At 44.5% G+C, this 19,631-nt stretch overlaps 1 protein-coding gene across 8 annotated transcripts in view; it reads right to left on the bottom strand.

The window, feature by feature from the left end:
* The window catches only part of LOC117562451 (zinc finger protein 239-like), a 121,778-nt gene that overhangs the window by 90,294 nt on the left and 11,853 nt on the right, over positions 1-19,631 (bottom strand). For 3 of the 8 annotated variants that reach the window (XR_004571543.1, XR_004571540.1, XR_004571541.1), the window contains exon 4: positions 18,224-18,898. The exons of the other annotated variants lie outside the window; for them this stretch is intronic. The gene's annotated coding sequence lies outside the window, so the exon portion shown is untranslated. Of the gene's footprint in view, positions 1-18,223; positions 18,899-19,631 lie in introns of those variants that run through there. 8 annotated transcript variants of the gene reach the window in all.

Raw genomic sequence — 19,631 nt, 5'->3', positions numbered from 1 at the left:
GTTTAATACTGGCAACTTCTTATTATGGGAAATACGAAAACGTCTTTTAAAACTACAACTCCCAGTAGAGACGTGCCATAGATATAGAACATGTTGCGAAACAGAATAGCCAGCATTTGTAGTTCTGGGGACAGGGTGGGGGAGGGGGGACGCGGTGGACCCGTTCAAATCCAGTTTTGGACAGTCTGCGTGGTTCCATCCCATTTCAAGTGCTGTTCGAGGCTCGGCGTAACCCTCGGAGCACACTCTCCAATCACAGAGCTTGAGGACTATCACGGGGTTTGTCAAACAGAGCACATGGTGTAGTCCAAACGATAGCTGGGGATTCTGGGTAGTGTAGTGTCTTCTGCCATCCTTTACTCAGAAAAAACATTTGTTTCTCCGAATCGAAGGGGAAAAATACAAAAGCATTGCACACAATTTAAACCAATCAATGTTGTGTAATTAACAAGGATAATCTGGTGTTTTTTAGTCGATGAGTAGTGCAGATATCACTGTAAAATCAATCGACAGTAAGGGGAATACTTACTTCCGGGTGTACAATTCTCCGTTATCCAATGAGAATGGACGCTCACATTGCCTTTAAGGGCAGCCGACACAAACGAATGCCGTGCTTCCATGAGTGTCTATAGAAGCATATGGACATCCCGGAAAGCTGAAAATGGACGCTAAGGCCCCCCCCCTTGCGTTGAAAATGGACGCTAAGGCCCTCCCCCTTGCGTTGGAAAAAGCCGACAGGGAACTTGACATAACGTCAACATAGGCCGACCTGGGAGTGAGGATGTGTTGGACCGAGCAGACCCGAGCAGCAGTCGAGAGGTATGGGCTCAGAACAGTCTCATAATACACACATGCACACAGAAGGATTCACACTTGTATTTCATGATCCGCAAAAGGATCCACACTTGTGTTTTTCAATGCACAGACAAATGTGTTCCGTTTCATATACATGTAAATAAAATCCAAACACAGAAAAAAGTTTTACATATGTATTTTTTGATCAACACATATTTGTTTTCCATTTAAAACCTCTGCACCTGCAAACACAAGCCGCTTTCTTTGCACGGATCGCTGTGCATTCGTGTGTGGGGTTTTTGAGACTCCCCTGACGCTCACCCGATTCGTACTTGTAATTTTTTCTATCTATTGGCAATCAGATGTCTCCTTCATTCTAAGCCAATCACATGAGCGCGCCCCCACGAGGGTATGATTTATTGCGTTCATGACACTTCATATACACATTTTGCACAGTCCGGTCAGCTCGCTAAACAGAGGGCGGAGCTTCAGGTGATCATGCAGAGCTGCGTGTCTGTCTCACTCAGCAGCTGATCTGATCTCTCTCGCGTCCGGTTATACTTCACTCGCGTTTATGTCCATATCGATCAGATCCAGCTCTCCTGATCGGCCTTTATAGAGAGCACCGATCAAACTATTAAGAGTGAATATCGGCCGATAATGACCGGCGGGGCTCCCCCCGTTGACAGTTCACTGTCTAGCACTGGCTTCGTAGTGCACTGATCGATTAGGCTAAGCTAACCTGTAGCTGCTCCCTCCACACTCACAACAACTTCATACAGTGCCTAATCATGGAGGAAGTATTCCCATGATACTTCAGTTCAGTTGAACACACCAAGCACTGGACCTTAGAGAAAGGCATTTAAAGTTAAAGTTAAAGCCTTTTATTGTCATTATACACAGAGTATAACGAGATTCAGAGTGCAACTCTGTCCCGGTGTGCAAAAAATACAAACAAATACATAACACTAAAAAACACGGCAATAGGACAGACAACATACAATCATACGGGGGAATAAATAGTTAAAATATTGATATAAAAATAGTATATAAAGTGCATTAAAAGTGTGTGTATGTGTGAGAATGGTTACAGTTATTGCATTATGTGTGGTGGTTGAGCAGCCTGACGGCCCAGGGGTAGAAACTGTTTTTGAGTCTGTTTGTCCGTGACTTGAAGCTATCTCCTCCCAGAAGGCAGGAGAGAGAACAGTCTGTGACCCGGGTGAGAGCTGTCCTTTATGATTTTGTTAGCTCTGCTGAGGCAGCGGGAGGTGGAGATGTGTTCCAGAGAGGGCAGGGGGCAGCTGATGGTTTTCTCTGCCATCCTGATCACTCTCTGCAGGGCTTTCTTGTCCGCAGCTGAGCATCCTGCATACCACCCCGAGATGGAGTATGACAGCACGCTCTCGATGGTCGCCCGGTAGAAGGACACCAGCAGCTTCTTGTTCAGTCGGTTTCTCCGAAGCGCCCTCAGGAAGTGTAGTCGCTGCTGGGCCTTCTTAACTGCTGCAGTGGTGTGTACTGTCCAGCTGAGGCTCTCCGAGATGTGAACCCCCAGGAACTTAAAGGTGGAGACCCTCTCCACTCTCTTTCCATTGAGGTGAAGGGGGGCGTGTTCTGGACGGTGCTTTCTGAAGTCTATGATGATTTCTTTTGTTTTGCTTGTGTTCAGATACAGATTGTTTGCTGAACACCACACAAATTAAAAATGCAATTTCAGTCTATAAAGCTATAGCCTAATGGCTACATTGATCATATACATAATTGTACTTTAATGCTACTTAATGTAGTTGACCTACCTTATCATGCGCAATCAGATTGAAGTGATCCCAAATCTCAGAACGACCTCTCTTCCTGGCTGCCTCCATAATGATCCAAACGCAATACTAACAAATCAACAGCAACAAGGCAAACTACGACGACAATCCCACAGATTAACAAATTGTGCATTTTTTTGAGCGGTTATAAAGTGTGACTTACTAAGTGCCGCTCAAATTCAAACAGTTTCAACCAGTCAGAATTGAGACGAGGCAGTGCATTGAATCACCTGATTGGACGGCGAACCAGTGAGTTGATTCATTCAGGAAATGAAGCAGTTGCTGGTTCGGACGTCACATGTCACGTGATTTGAAGCAGTTGCTGCTTCGGACGTCACATGTCAAGTGATTTGAAGCAAGCTTCGAAGCACTGCTTCTATGGAATAGGAAGTCCAGGGTTGAAGCTCCGTTCGAAGCTTCAGTGTCAAACTGCCATCACTAGTGCCATTTCACGTTCGCCATTCCTTCCGAGTCCGGCGTCCATGGAAGTCCACCGCTCAGGACTGTACTCTCCCTGGATGATGATCATGGCGGCGGGTGTGTGGGCTACTCGCTCATTGCTAGAGATGCCCCCGCCTCACCAGGTCAGAGCGATTATTGGGCCACAAGGCCGAATAAGTAGCTTGGTCCACGAGCCTTGCCCCAGGCAAGGTTCCCCCGGGGACCGGTGCTTGGTGGCTTCAGATGATATAGGGTCGACCCTACTTCATCACAGGCCGCCGCCGCTCACAACTACGCAAGGAATACAACTTGAAGTGGTTACCTGTTACAAATACCTGGGTATCTGGCTTGATGATTGTCTCACTTTTAAACTTCATGTCAATAACCTGCTTAAAAAGCTGAGGGTTAGGCTAGGTTTCTTTTACAGAAATAAGTCCTGTTTCTCGCTTGAGGCCAGGAAATGGCTCTGTGACCTTTTGACCTGTGCTGGACTATGGTGATTTGTTATATATGAATGCACCTGCCAATTACCTGAGCAAGTTAGATGCTGCGTATCACAGTGCACTGAGATTTTTGACAAATTGTAAAGCACTTACGCATCACTGTACCCTGTATACCAAGGCGGTTTTGCCATCACTTACTGTACGGAGGCTTAGTCACTGGTACTTTTTCATTTACAAAGCCATGTTGGATAAACTACCACCTTATATCTGCTCCCTGATCTCTCGGCGAATTGAAAGTACTTATTGCCTGAGATCGCATGCTGTGGTTTTATTAAATGTGCCAAGTGCTAGGACTGTCTTAGGGAAGAAAGCTTTTAGATGTGCAGCTCCACTAACATGGAACAGTCTGCAAAAAGAATGGAAAATTACCAAGCTAGTACCACTACATGTTTTTAAAGCTCGGTTGGATGCTACAAAATCAGATGCTGTTGGTACCTGTACATGTGGTTAGATATGTAAATTGTAATCCCTGTACATTTTGCTGTATGATGTCCTTTTGTTGTTCTGTTGTTTATGTTTTTATGTCTTCTTGTGGAACCTACTGCTGCAGGTCTCCCTTGAAAAAGAGATCATTGATCTCAATAGGATAAATAAAGGTTTTGAATTGAATTGAATCACGTCGAGGACCGTGTTGATCTCCTGGGAGCCCCCGTGTTTACGGAAGGGCTCTTTTGATCGATCTCCTGACACGGGATAAGGAGTAATCGCAGCGTGGCTGATTCTTGCCCATCCCCAGCGGAAGAAACACTGTCCTACACTCCCCGGCCCGCCCCCGCTGTAAACCCCAGTATAGGGAGCCAGCAGGTGGGCGTGTGCACGTGAGTGGAATAAACCTTGTGCGCACTGTGCGGGTTCAAGAGACGCTATTGCCGGCGTGCTGTTGTCAGAAAACACACCTTGCCTGGTATAATAGCTCCGATTAATGCATTTCACCGTTGAATGGGAAATACAGCGTTAATACGTGGGCGAGTGGCCTTCGTGAGAGTGGCCGCGGTGCATTCAGGGACCTCCGCAGAAGAACGGTGGTTTACGTTTGTAAACTCTAGTTCTAGAGTGATGTGTGTGTGTGTGGGAAAAATGCATTCAGTGAAAACGAGTGCATTTATCCCAGACTAAGAGTCATCTCTCCACAATTCCACTTTTTCCCTTAATGTCCGTTTCGAAGAGACGACATTGTGAGGGCGGGCCGCGGTGCGTTCAAAGACCTCAGTAGAGAGAAGAATCACCGCAGCGTACGCTTCTCCACAGGCTTTCCTGCAGACGAGGGAGCGCGGCGCGAAGGTGAGACGTAGGGTATGGAACGGCATTTGCGCCATTATTCGCGCGAATTAACGGGGAGGTCCGTTTTATAAACGGGGAGGTCCGTTTTATAAACGGGGAGGTCCGTTTTATAAACGGGGAGGTCCGTTTAAGTTCAAAGTTTCAGTAACCACTCAGTGAAGAAAAAAAACCAGACCAAAGCAATCTGTAGATGAAAAGTTCCTGACATTGTGAGGCTGTAAATTGTACGTTATTCCAGATTCAGGGGACTATGTATTAATTTGCCTTTCAATATAATAAATATATCAACTAATATAACCTGCCTTCATTGTCTTTTAAAATATAATCGCCTTACCTTATCTTACTGAAGTGAATGGTATTTATGTCTCCTTAAATCACCTTTTAAATGTACTTCTTATAACATGGCATGGTGTAACATATCAAAATGTTCAGTCTCTGGTCTTGCTAGAAATGCAATGTCACTCACCTTAGAGCACTGTCTTATGATATACTTAGCTTAGAAATCAGATTTTTGGAAAACTTAACTCTTGTGAAAACACAGATGTACTCATGTCATCCATTTTTGTTGGTGTTTCAGATTTGGTTCACAAAACGTTTTTGGTTCACAAAAGTAGTGAAATATATGAATTACACTATAGGCCTCATGAAAGACGACACAAGAAGTGAGGATACCCGGCCCGGAGGAAGCCCGGGGTCCCCTTCTGGAGCCAGGCCCAGAAGGAGGACTCGTCGGCGAGCGTCTGGTGGCCGGGCTTGCCACGGAGCCCGGCCGGGCCCAGCCCGAAAAGGCAACGTGGGCAACACCTCCGCTTCTCCGTCCCGCGGGCCCACCACCTACGGGAAACAGCGATGGGGTCGGGTGCACTGCCAGAAGGGTGGCAGTGAAAGCGGAGGGTCTCGACGGACCAGACCCGGGCGACAGAAGGGGGAAGGAGCCGGAGCTTGTGCGGGAGGTGGAGCGTTACCAGTTGGATCTGGTTGGACTCACCTCTATGCACAGCGTCGGCTCTGGAACCTTACTCCTGGATAGGGGTTGGACTCTATTCTTCTCCAGAGTTGCTCAAAGTGTGAGGCGCGGGCGGGTGTGGGGATACTCACAAGTCCCCGGTTAGGTGCTTCGTTGTTGGAGTTTACCCCAGTGGACGAGAGGGTCGCCTCCCTACGCCTGCGGGTTATGGGGGGGAAAACTCTGACTGTTGTGGGTGCTTATGCACCCAACAGCAGTTCAGAGTATACGGCCTTCTTGGAGACCCTGGAAAGAGTCCTGTATGGGGCTCCTGAAGGGGACTCTTTAATCTTGCTGGGAGACTTCAATGCACATGTGGGCAATGATGGAGACACTTGGAGGGGCGTGATTGGGAGGAACAGCCCCCCTGATCTGAACCGGAGTGGTGGTTTGTTACTGGACTTCTGTGCTAGTCATGGATTGGCCATAACAAACACCATGTTCGAACATAAGGATGCTCATAAGTGTACGTGGTACCAGAGCACCCGAGGCAGAAGGTCCATGATCGATTTTGTTATCGTATCATCGGACCTGAGGCCGTATGTTTTGGACACTCGGGTAAAGAGAGGGGCGGAGTTGTCAACTGATCACCATCTGGTGGTGAGTTGGGTCGAGTGGCGGGGGAAGCCTCTGGATAGACCTGGTAAGCCCAAACGTGTAGTTCGGGTGAACTGGGAACGTCTGGAGGAGGCCCAACTTCAGGAGGCCTTCAACTCACACCTCCGGCGGAGCTTTTCGGGCATTCCTGTGGAGGTTGGGGACATTGAACCAGAGTGGTCGGTGTTCAAAGCCTCTATTGCCGAAGCCGCGGCGGGGAGCTGTGGTCTCAAGGTCCTAGGTGCCTCAAGGGGCGGTAACCCTCGAACCTCCTGGTGGACACCGGTGGTCAGGGAAGCCGTCCGACTGAAGAAGGAGGCCTTCAGGGATTTGTTATCCCGGGGGACTCCCGAGGCAGTTGCAAGGTACCGACAGGCCCGAAGGGCAGCAGCCTCATCCGTGGCCGAGGCAAAGCAGCGGGTGTGGGAGAAGTTCGGAGAAGACATGGAGAAGGACTTTCGAGCGGCACCAAAGTTGTTCTGGAAAACTGTCCGACACCTCAGGAGGGGGAAGCAGGGAACCATCCAAGCTGTGTACAGTAAGGATGGGACGTTGTTGACCTCAACTGATGGAGTGTTAGGGCGTTGGAAGGAACACTTTGAGGAACTCCTGAACCCGACAACTCCGCCCTCTATGTTAGAGGCAGAGCTGGAGTATGACGGGGGATCAACACCAATCTCCCGGGGGGAGGTCACTGAGGTCGTCAAACAACTCCACAGTGCCAAAGCCCCGGGGGTGGATGAGATCCGCCCGGAAATGCTGAAGGCTCTGGGTGTTGAGGGACTGTCATGGTTGACACGTCTCATCAACGTTGCGTGGAAGTCGGAAACAGTACAGAAGGAGTGGCAGACCGGGGTGGTGGTTCCCCTTTTTAAAAAGGGGGATCAGAGGGTGTGTGCCAATTACAGAGGCATCACACTACTCAGCCTCCCCGGGAAAGTTTACTCTAAGGTACTCGAAAGGAGGGTCAGGCCGATTGTCGAACCTCAGATTGAGGAGGAACAATGCGGATTCCGTCCTGGTCGTGGAACTACAGATCAGCTTTTTACTCTCGCAAGGATCCTGGAGGGGGCCTGGGAGTACGCTTATCCGGTCTACATGTGTTTTGTAGACTTGGAGAAGGCGTATGACCGAGTTCCCAGGGAGTTACTGTGGGAGGTGCTGCGGGAGTATGGGGTGAGGGGGTCTCTACTCAGGGCCATCCAATCTCTGTACTCCCAAAGCGAGAGCTGTGTCCGGGTCCTCGGGAGTAAGTCGGACCCATTTTCGGTGAGGGTTGGTATCCGCCAGGGCTGCGCTTTGTCACCAATCCTGTTTGTAATATACATGGATCGGATTTCGAGGCGTAGTCATGGGGGAGGGGGTCTGCAGTTCGGTGGACTAAGGATTGCACCACTGCTTTTTGCAGATGATGTGGTTCTAATGGCTTCATCGGTCTGCGACCTTCAGCACTCATTGGATCGGTTCGCAACCGAGTGTGAAGCGGCTGGGATGAGGATCAGCACCTCCAAATCTGAGGCCATGGTTCTCAGCAGGAAATCGATGGACTGTCCACTCCAGGTAGGGAATGAGTCCTTACCCCAAGTGAAGGAGTTCAAGTAACTCGGGGTCTTGTTCTCGAGTGAGGGAACAATGGAGCGTGAGATGGGCCGGAGAATCGGAGCAGCGGGAGCGGTACTGCAGTCGCTTTACCGCACCGTTGTGACGAAAAGGGAGCTGAGCCAGAAGGCAAAGCTCTCTGTCTACCGGGCCATTTTCGTTCCTACCCTCACCTATGGTCATGAAGGATGGGTCATGACCCAAAGAACGAGATCGCGGATACAAGCGGCCGAGATGGGTTTTCTCCGCAGGGTGGCTGGTGTCTCCCTTAGGGATAAGGTGAGAAGTTCGGTCATCAGGGAGGGACTCGGAGTTGAGCCGCTCCTCCTTCGCGTCGAAAGGAGCCAATTGAGGTGGTTCGGGCACCTAGTTAGGATGCCACCTGGGCGCCTCCCTAGGGAGGTGTTCCAGGCACGTCCAGCTGGGAAGAGACCAAGGGGTAGACCTAGGACCAGGTGGAGGGATTATATCTCTTCGCTGGCCTGGGAGCGCCTTGTGATCCCCCAGTCAGAGCTGGTTGATGTCGCCAGGGAAAATAAAGTTTGGGACTCTCTGCTGGAACTGCTACCCCCGCGACCCGACCACGGATAAGCGGGAGAAGATGGATGGATGGATGGACACTATAGGCCTATATAAATGTGTTGTTCATGTCTAAAATGAAAATGTGTAAATTAGAATTTGGAGTAAATTAGTTCTATCACTCTACTTTCACCTTAATGACAGAGAATCAGCAGAAAGAAAACGGAAATATATTGAGATGACTTAATAACCATCATGTAATCAAGGGGTGTCTGAAAGACACATTTAATCATTGATTATATATATGTAGATATACCAGTTTTAGTTTCACATGATGTGTAACTCTTCTCTCATCTTATTAAAAGTACATATTTATATCTGGTGTGTAATTAAGGAGTAGTATACAGTGATGAATTGTTGGCTTGCTCTTCCTGTTGTCATCTGAGGTCTTCTCCTATTGGCCGGCGTCGTCGGGGGGCGGGTCCAATGCAATTCCTGCCTTTTTCTGTTGCTAAATTACATCATTCTGGTGTCTGTAGTTATTTAAACATTCCCTAATAAACGTTATTCAGCGTCAATAAATGAGTGCTAATCCCAGTGTGTTTAGTGTACCACATCACATGTCATTTCAACTTCAATTCACGGTTTGAAAATGGAAACTAACCGGAAATTAAGAATTTTCAGAATAAAAGTGTTAAATTAAGTGTGAACTTCCGGTTTTTCAGAATAAAACTGATTTAAATTAAATAGTGTATTCAATTCAAATTATGCCATATCAACATTGATTTTAATTTCTAACAAAACTCAAGGCCCGGGGGCCAAATCAGGCCCATGCTGGATTTATTTTCGGATTCACTGAGTATTTGAGTTTGACCCCCCTGATCTAAACAAAAAATAAATAAATCAACAAAAAACATAAAATAAATAAAACTAAATAAAAATCTATGATCTTTCCTGACCTAATGTTAGATTATTGTTCCTACCCCAGTTTCCCTCAGAAAGGTAACCAGTGCCTTTCTGGTAGCTCTTCTTCTGTTCCCAGAACACCAACCCCTCTCTGCCTCTGAAACTTCATCCTTTAGTTTTTCTCTTCCAGCTTTATAGACGTCACAATGTAATAAGATATGTTCCACATGTTCTTTAACTCCACAGCTCCTACACTTGTCACTGTCACTTTTCCCCATGTCATACAGCGTACCATTCTATGCTGTGTGATCCAGTCTGAGTCTAGCTATCGTGATTTCCTCCCTTCTGCTTATTTCTTTATAAATATTAATTGTGATTGTCTTTTGAACTTTATGATACTCTTTGCCTTTCTGGTTACATTACATTACATTACATTGCATTTAGCTGACGCTTTTGTCCAAAGCGACTTACAATAAGTACATTCGACCAGGAAGACACAACCTTGAAGAAAACAGAATCATATAAGTACATCAGGTTTCATAGAGCCAAACATTTCAAGTGCTACTCAACTGGCTTTAGGTAAGCCAGTCCTTTATTAGTATAAAAGTGCTTCTGGTCTTCCTCCCACCTCTTCTGCCAGATCTCCATCCCTTTCTTCTTAATGACTGCTTTTCCTTCTCCTTCTCCAAGTTGAACATTAATGTTATTTCCTTTTGTAGTGCACCTTTTGCTCATTTATTAGCACACTCGTTCTCTTTCCCCCCCTCATGTGCACTCGTTCCCTTTCCCCCCTCATGCACCCTCGTTCCCTTTCCCCCCCTCATGTGCAGGCACCCAGCAGAACTGCAGATCTATACCGCCTCTGTGAAGTCTTGACAGGCTGTGGTTCAGTTCTATGAGAATGTCTTCTCTGGCAGTTGTTGTTGACTGTATGCTTTTTAATAAGGACAATGAATCTGTGCATATCACCACTCTCTCTGGTCTGACCTCTCCAACCCACTACAATCCTATTATTACTGCAACATTTCTGCTGTGTACACTGATAGTTGATCTGACGCTCTTTTAGAGATCAATATTTTAAAATCTGGGATGGTTTATTGGGAAAAGAACACCGATGGCTATACAGGTTGTCAAATGTTAAGAAGCCCTGAGACACAGTTTTGTGAAAATGTTGCTTAACAGGTTAATGTTTAAACAGATCTAATACATTTTAACTGTTTAAATATATATCCTGAAATGTTCCTGTTATTTAGGGGTGATAGAAGCGAAGGAATTGTTTTAGTTTTTTTAAATTAAGGTTTTTTTTTTGCCCCTAGTGGCTAAAACTGCACATCACACTGAGACTCTTCTGGAAACTATTTATATATTTAACGAATTATTATTATTTTTTTTAACCAGATCTAATAGATGTTAAAGGTGGGGTAGGTAATTTTGGAGAAACCAGCTAAAATGCGCTAGAATTTGAAAATACACAGCCGGAAAAAATCTGCCACTTCCTTACAGAGCCCCTCCTCCAACACACACGAACGCGCACATGACCAATGAGGGCACGAGAGAAGTTTGTGCACAGATGGAAGGCTGACAGGCAGGTAGGCCATCCAGTTATTTTAGCCGGGCCAGCTCAGATGATTGGTCGTGCTTTTTACAGTACTACGGCTTCCACAGATGACATTTTGTAATGGATATTTTGTCAAAGCACTTCAGATATTCATTGCTATCGGGATGTTAAGAGCACTCCATGAAATATAACAAAAAGTGTATCTCGAGCCAGTTTCTCAAACTTACCTACCCCACCTTTAAGTGTTCATATATATATATATATATATATATATATCAAGACTGAATCTAACTAGATGTTCTCTAGAGGGCAATACTGCACAATCACTGTGAGTTTAAGTGTCTACTGGATTTATTTGTATGCGTAATGGATCAGGTTTTTTTTTAACTGTAATGGCTTGAAATCGCCTACAGTATGTTCTGGGTGACCTTTTAAATTTAACCAGATCTTTATTTAGCTACCCTTTTCCTGTTTTTTAGGAGTGCTAGAAGCGAAGGAATTTTAAAATGAAGGTAATTGTTTTGCCCCTAGAGGCTAGACTCTAGCCTAAAAAAAACTATACTACTACTACTACTACTACTACTACTATACTATACTAACGATACTCTAGCCGCTTAAGTCTCTACTGGATTTATTTGTATGCGTAATGGATCAGGGTTTTTTTTTAACTGTAATGGCTTGAAATCGCCTACAGTATGTTCTGGGTGACCTTTTAAATGTAACCAGATCTTTATTTAGCTACCCTTTTCCTGTTTTTTAGGAGTGCTAGAAGCGAAGGAATTTTAAAATGAAGATAATTGTTTTGCCCCTAGAGGCTAGACTCTAGCCTAAAAAAAACTATACTATTACTACTACTACTATACTATACTAACGATACTCTAGCCGCTTAAGTATCTTCTGGAACCTTTATTGATGTTTAATAAATTGATCTAATAAATGTTAACTGTTTAAATATATATCCTGACTGAATGTTATTATATGTTATTGCTCACTCATTTTGAGCTTTAGTCTGTTCTGGAAATGTTTTTATGTCTTACTAAAATCTGTTGTTGTTTATCATATTTTCTAAAGTTTGACTGTCAAGGCTGCCTTCTTGGTAGTCGTCGGGGACATCTGGGACGATACAAGAAAGGAAATTAATGAATCTTCTCCACCGTGGTGTTTTCAAGGCTGCTATCTCCTGAACACAACGTTCTTTCACTTGTTGGAGTTCACGGATTCTCTCAAGCAAAGTCATTATCTCTGAATCCTTCTCATCAAAAAAGCGTTCCTTCTGTTGTTTCAGTTCGTGATTTCTCTCATGCAAAGTGACTATCTCTGCATCCTTCTCCTCAACAAAGCGTTCCTTCTGTTGTTCCAGTTCGTGGTTTCTCTCATGCAAAGTGGCAATCTCTGAATCCTTCTCATAAAAAAAGCGTTCCTTCTGTTGTTCCAGTTCGTGATTTCTCTCATGCAAAGTGGCTATCTCTGCATCCTTCTCCTCAACAAAGCGTTCCTTCTGTTCTTCCAGTTTGTGGTTTCTCTCATGCAAAGTGACTATCTCTGAATCCTTCTCCTCAACAAAGCGTTCCTTCTGTTCTTCCAGTTCGTGATTTCTCTCATGCAAAGTGACTATCTCTGCATCCTTCTCCTCAACAAAGCGTTCCTTCTGTTCTTCCAGTTCGTGGTTTCTCTCATGCAAAACTACTATTCTCTGCATTTTTCACCTCAACACAACGCAACTTCTCTTGTTTGAGTTCCTGGTTTGTCTTTTGCAAGGCAGCCATCTCTGCATCCTTCTCCTCAACGCAGGGTTCTTCCAGTTGTTTGAGATCCTCTGCTTTGTCATTCTGATGCATCTTGAGGAGCTTTTCATATTTCATGTTCAGTTCCTCATAGTTTCCGCGCAAAACTTTCTGCTCAATTTTCAGGGCATTCATTTTAACATTGTGCCTCACTTCTGGTTCCACCTTCACCTCATTTTCCTTCTTGTCCACCTTCGCCTCCTTCTCCACACAATGCTCCTTCTCTTGTTTCAGTGTTTGGTTTTCCTTCAGCAAGGCTGCTATCTCTGCATCCTTCTCCTCAACACAGCGTTCCTTTTGTTGTTCGAATTCCTGGTTTGCCTTTTGCAAGGTGGCCATCTCTGCTTTGTCCTTCTCGTGCATCTTGAGGAGCTTTTCATATTTCATGTTCAGTTCGTCATAGTTTCCGCGCAAAACTTTCTGCTCAATTTCCAGGGCATTCATTTTCACATTGTGCCTCACTCCTGGTTCCACCTTCACCTCATTTTCCTTCTTGTCCACCTTTTCCTCAACAGAACCTTCCTTCTCTTGTTTCAGTGTTTGGTTTTCCTTCACCATCTTTGCCTCCTCCTCAACACAATGCTCCTTCAGTTGTTTGAGTTCCTGGTTTCTCTCACGCAAAGAAGCCATCTCTACAGCGTTCTCTTCAACACAGGGTTCTTTCAGTTGTTTGAGTTCCTGGTTTGCCTTTCTCAAGGCAGCCATCTCTGCTTCGACCTTCTTGTGTGACCTCTGGAGCATTCCGTATTTCATGTTCAGGTCCTCATTGTTGACGCGCAAGACGTTGTGCTCAATTTCCTGGACTTTCACGTTCACATTTTGCCCAGATAGCTCAGCTGCATTCTCTGTATATGCTTTCAGCATCGCTTCCTTCTTCTTAGCGCCTTCAATCTGAAGCTTATTCCTTAAAGTCCTTTCCTGCTCCATCAACAACTTGATTTCCTGATTTTCTTTTTGCAGAATCTCGAGCTTGACTTCCATCTCATCTCTATTGTTCATCTCCATCTCTACTGCGGTGATGAAATGACCTGTTGTTAAGCAAACTGAATATAATTGTTCAACTGAATTAAAGCCACAAAAATGGAGTTCACTTAGATTATCTCGTTAAAATAGACGTGCAAGTCTACCTAATGTTAGCTTGCTACAAAACCTATTTCTGCAATGATCTGACACTAGCTGGAACAGTTCCTTCTGCCTTCTGACTGATGCTCTGACGCTCTGATGAATTCACCGTCACAGCTGAGACCTGCAAACTTCTAAAGCATCAAGGCCAAGATGATGTCATCAATCTGAAGGTTCCATTTGCTGATGTCAGCGAATGCATCAGCTGACAGGAAGTAAGAATGGACCCATGCTGTTGCCTAGCAATGCATTTCTGTTTAATACATAATATTAAGAAATGTAAACGATCAAAATGCTTTATTAAGTATAATGTATGTTTGTGAAAGAGACAACCAAAGGAAACTGGTGTCATGATTCTGTTCACGTCTCCTCTCTCTGTCCTTCACTTACGTGCTTTCGTTTTTTAACCTCCTCCCATTTACTTCACGGTGGGAGACAGGAGATAATAAGGGGAGAAAGGAAGCGAGCTCATTGAAAACCAACAAGATGCAGCCGTACAGTCAGCCTGGACAGTTTAGTGATTCACTGCCATCCCCTAAAAGCTGTTAAACTTGTCACTTTGTGTTTCACAAATGTAGGGCTTTGTCGCTAACGAGTTGTGGAATGATCAATCCCAGCATTAGAACTTTTACACAAAGTGAGCAATTGATTTGTTATGAATCTAATTAAAAACAGCTTCATCGTACAATTATATAACAAACAATCTGGTAATGTTAAAACCCTTTTAGTACAAGAGGGATCTTACAATAAAGAAAATATGCAAACACTGGTTTAGAGGGAAAGTGTATACAAATGCAATGTGACCCCTTGTCCCACACTGCAGGACAGTGTCATAGACTGGACTGAATACATGTCGGTCATCTGGCTCTTCCAATTCACCTTATCCAATAAACGTCATAAATCCAAGAAAGCGAACCCATTTTAGGCTTGAGTAATTATAGACAATTATAAGCAAATAGCTGTATGGAACAGTGTTGAGCTGATAGTACAGTTATATTTAAAATGTAAGTAGGTCGTTATTAAAAAGAATAATGATAAATGAAATAATAAGTAGGGGAAAAGACTACATGGCAGATCCAGATAGAGCTAATTATTGTTCTTGAGATCCTTAGTCCAGCGGAGGTCTTATGGAATGAACAGAGCTCTGTGCCCATTTCTAGAGAAACTGCGTAGGCTACACCACGAAAGAAGGCATCTGGATCTGTGGGTGGAGATTACGGGTGTTATCCTACATGATGTCATGGTCCCTGCTGCTCACAGACCTAGAGGCCACCCGCAATACCAATTCAGGCCATGGCATAAATTGTAGGTCCTTTCCTCATTACCTTTCCATTTACTTATATGCACCACTGCCATGCTCACCTTTGCACTGGCTCTACATTTTGATCGGAACTACAAACCTGTTAAGTTCCGTGACTGTGAATCTTGCGCGCTGTTGAGGTGACAGCATCTTTCAACAGAGAGCCAAATTAACGCTGTGATGACACACATAGTCTCACAACATTAAAACATGCGAGGCACACGCAGTGGTAGCTAGTAATGAGGCTTCGTAATGTGCACTCCAGTTTTAGGAACAGGTGTTAATTGTGGTATGGAGACGGTTTCTGGTTATGACAGTGAGTGATGGCAACCAACATGTGAAGGAGAAACACGGAATGTACTCGCTGAAGAACTGTAGAAGGGTTTTTGGAATTCAGTTCTTGAAAGCATGTGGATGCAGGTTTGCTTTCTTGATAAGGCTTCTGTGTTTTGCTCAAATGTCAAAGATGATTCCAAGATATTCACACCATCCAACTCCTTGTCTGGACTGCATCCTGAAATCAACCACCAACCACCTCTGAGTGAAATTGAAATCCAGCATTGTATTGTTGCACCATTTAACGTTAAAATCATAGAGAAGAACCGTGTTCCTGCTCAGAGCCTGAGAGAAGCGCTGTGTAGTCAGCACATTTAATGAGTTGGCAGTTTGGATGGATGCTTTCACAGTCACCATCGAGCATGAACAGGAGGAGGGATAGGAAAACACCCTTGTAGTGAGCTTGTGTTGGTTTTCAGGGTGTTTGAGTGACCAGTTTGTTGGCGAGGATGACAGGCTACATGGTGTTGAATCCAAAATAAATATTAACAAATGGAAGCCTGGCAAAGTTCCGCTCTCCTTCAGGTCCCTGTGAATCTAGCAGGACAATTTTAGCATCATGTTCTGTGTATATTTGTACTCATTTTCAATGTTGGTAAAAATATGTTGTTTGTTTCTTTAAAAGCAGCGATGTTTTGACTTGAATACAAGGACACATTCTGGATTACGCCAAAGGGGCCTACCCTTCATGGGTGATTTGCAGAGGTTGAATCTAAGAACTTGTTTAATGAAATGCTGTATATGGATTTAAAAAATGTAAGTCAGGCTCCATTTTAGTATTTCCGATGTGTCCATTTTATCGTTATTTTATTATTGTTCATAAAGACTAGCTCTCCATCAATATAGGAAAATGTGTCTGCATAAGATTAGGATGCATATAACTATAAAGTATTTTAATTAAAGCTTTGAAGATATCTGAAACCAAAGGGAAATCCCTTTAAAGCTGTTCACTTCTGAGGGAAGAAAGTAGAGTGTAGATGTCAAAGCGAGTCAATAAATACAGTGAGTTATCTGGGCTCCACACAAAGGGAAGGATCATCAACAGGGATTCAAGCTGTGAGTACAAGCCTTCAACAAACCTGACATCCAGCTCCCACTGGGTAACAGGCAGGGGTGACTGCACCACCACTTGTGTGCATCACCCGGGGTCACCTGCCAAAGACAGCCTCACTCCTCTGCCTCCCAAATCTGCTCCATTGTGGCCCAACACACTCCACAGCCATGTGCACAGCCTGGTCTATCGGAGTCACCAGAATTTGCATGTGAGGCGCATCCACTGTCGGCTAGCATTACGGCTGATATCCCTTCTCATTGATTCCGACGTCTTCTCACATTTACATGTATTCATTAGGCAGACGCCCGGCTACCATGCCTCCTGTGCGAGTTGTCTTAGCTCGAGCTTTCTTGGAGTAATGTTCTGACTGTCTGCAACAAGGAGTAAACAACAGCATACTGGTGTCCTTCCTCATCCACAGGAATATGCTGACTGTTAAAGGAGATGTATTTATCAGAGAGAGAAAGAAGGAAGAGAGACACAGGTTAACCTGTTACGCTATTGGCTTCCGGTCATGCACAACAAATAACACAAATTGGTAACACATTTACCTGAATGTTAACAGTAGAGACACTACACACTGATATACACCTGAACATCAGCTGGAGAGAACTCTTTAAAGTAGAGACACTACACACTGATATACACCTGCACATCAGCAGGAGAGGACTCTTTAAAGTAGAGACACTACACACTGATATACACCTGCACATCAGCAGGAGAGGACTCTTTAAAGTAGAGACACTACACACTGATATACACCTGAACATCAGCAGGAGAGGACTCTTTAAAGTAGAGACACTACACACTGATATACACCTGAACATCAGCAGGAGAGGACTCTTTAAAGTAGAGACACTACACACTGATATACACCTGAACATCAGCAGGAGAGGACTCTTTAAAGTAGAGACATTACATACTGATATACACCTGAACATCAGCAGGAGAGGACTCTTTAAAGTAGAGACACTACATACTGATATACACCTGAACATCAGCAGGAGAGGACTCTTTAAAGTAGAGACATTACATACTGATATACACCTGAACATCAGCAGGAGAGGACTCTTTAAAGTAGAGACACTACATACTGATATACACCTGAACATCAGCAGGAGAGAACTCTTTAAAGTAGAGACACTACATACTGATATACACCTGAACATCAGCAGGAGAGGACTCTTTAAAGTAGAGACACTACATACTGATATACACCTGAACATCAGCAGGAGAGGACTCTTTAAAGTAGAGACACTACACACTGATATACACCTGAACATCAGCAGGAGAGGACTCTTTAAAGTAGAGACACTACTCCAACACACTCTTTTTGTCTGAATGGTTGCTGCCCCATAGACTGTTGTGTGCATGTAGGTATGAGCAGCATTAAAACTGGATCGTATATTGGATACATAAGCTGTATCGGACAATGGCTTGGATTTAATGCTGCAATCATGTCAGCTGTTTGAAACAGACGGACAGCCAGAAAACGAAACTTAAAGGAACAGTGAACATTATGCCTGTCAATTCTGACGTTACGTCAACAGATGGCGCTGTTGGGATGGGATCTGTAATGGAAAAAAGGATTACCCAACACAAGGCCAATAGTTGGGAATTGTTTATTGTAAACTGAAAAAACAAAATATGCTTAAATGCAGCTCCTACTCTTAAAACCACTATGGTTTTTCTCCTGAGTGAACACGAAGATGTCTTTTGAGATTACTTGATTTAGTGAAAGTTTTCCCACACTCTTCACAGCTGTAAGGTTTTTCTCCTGATGTGAACACGTTGATGTGATTTGAGACCACTTGATGTAGTGAAAGTTTTCCCACACTCTTCACAGCTGTAAGGTTTTTCTCCTATGTGAACACGTTGATGTGATTTGAGATGACTTGATGTAGTGAAAGTTGTCCCACACTCTTCACAGCTGTAAGGTTTTTCTCCTGAGTGAACACTTGATGTGATTTGAGACCACTTGATGTTGTGAAAGTTTTCCCACACTCTTCACAGCTGTGCGGTTTTTCTCCAGTATGAATACGGTAATGTGATTCTAGATCATCTGATCTAGTGAACATTTTCCCACACTCTTCACACCAGTACGGTTTTTCTCCAGTATGAATACGTTGATGTGTTTTGAGATGACTTGATCTAGAGAAAGTTTTACCACACTCTTCACAGCTGTACGGTTTTTCTCCCATGTGAATTTAAATTTCCAGATGTTGTAAAATATTTGTCACATTGCTGACAGCTGTGACGTCTCTCTCTTCCTTTCGGTTTCTAGAACAGACGGACAGAGAAAGAGAGAAAGTCAATCTAAAAAGCATAAATACACAAGTTAACACAATAAAAACTCACTTAATATAAACCTTGAGTCAAAGGTCCCATGTCATGCTTTTCCGGTTATTACCCGTCCCCTTGTGTGTTATGAAGGTTTTTATGCATGTAAACGGTGTGCAGAGTCAAAACCCTCAAAGTACAGCCTGTAGCGAGTAAAACTCTAACACAGAGAAGACCTCCCCAAAACGCCTCGTTGGTGAAAGGTCATCATCCATTTGATTCTTCCGGGTACGAGATTACGTAAGCATGTACCCGGAACGAAATGGACCAATCCGTGGAGCCGTTACGTTAAGCCCCCGTGTGACTTCCTCACACACACACTCAGTGCAGGCAGATCTGCTGATTTCTGCTCCCTGGCTGCTGGCTGATAACAGACAGTTGGGATCACGGCAAAATTCTCAAAAAATTGGTATACAGGAGACAGAGGGAGACGGCATCCTGTCACTGCGAGTCTAAGTATGCTCCGTTCCTCTTGTGTTTTTGGTCTAATTATTGTCTAAACTTTGTCTTGTCTGTATGAAACGTAATTTTGAGAGACCATGCTTTTGATCCTGTGGATTACATTTGCCTTCTGCAGACCATGTCTGGCCATTCAACTTTCCAAGACACACCTGAGTGACAGCACGAACATGTATGGCGAGGAGCCCCGGCCTCTACGCTGCTACAGACGCGA

Source organism: Gymnodraco acuticeps, unplaced genomic scaffold, assembly GCF_902827175.1.
Source record: "Gymnodraco acuticeps unplaced genomic scaffold, fGymAcu1.1, whole genome shotgun sequence".
Classification (NCBI taxonomy): domain Eukaryota; kingdom Metazoa; phylum Chordata; class Actinopteri; order Perciformes; family Bathydraconidae; genus Gymnodraco; species Gymnodraco acuticeps.
This window is presented reverse-complemented; position numbering and strand designations above follow the sequence as displayed.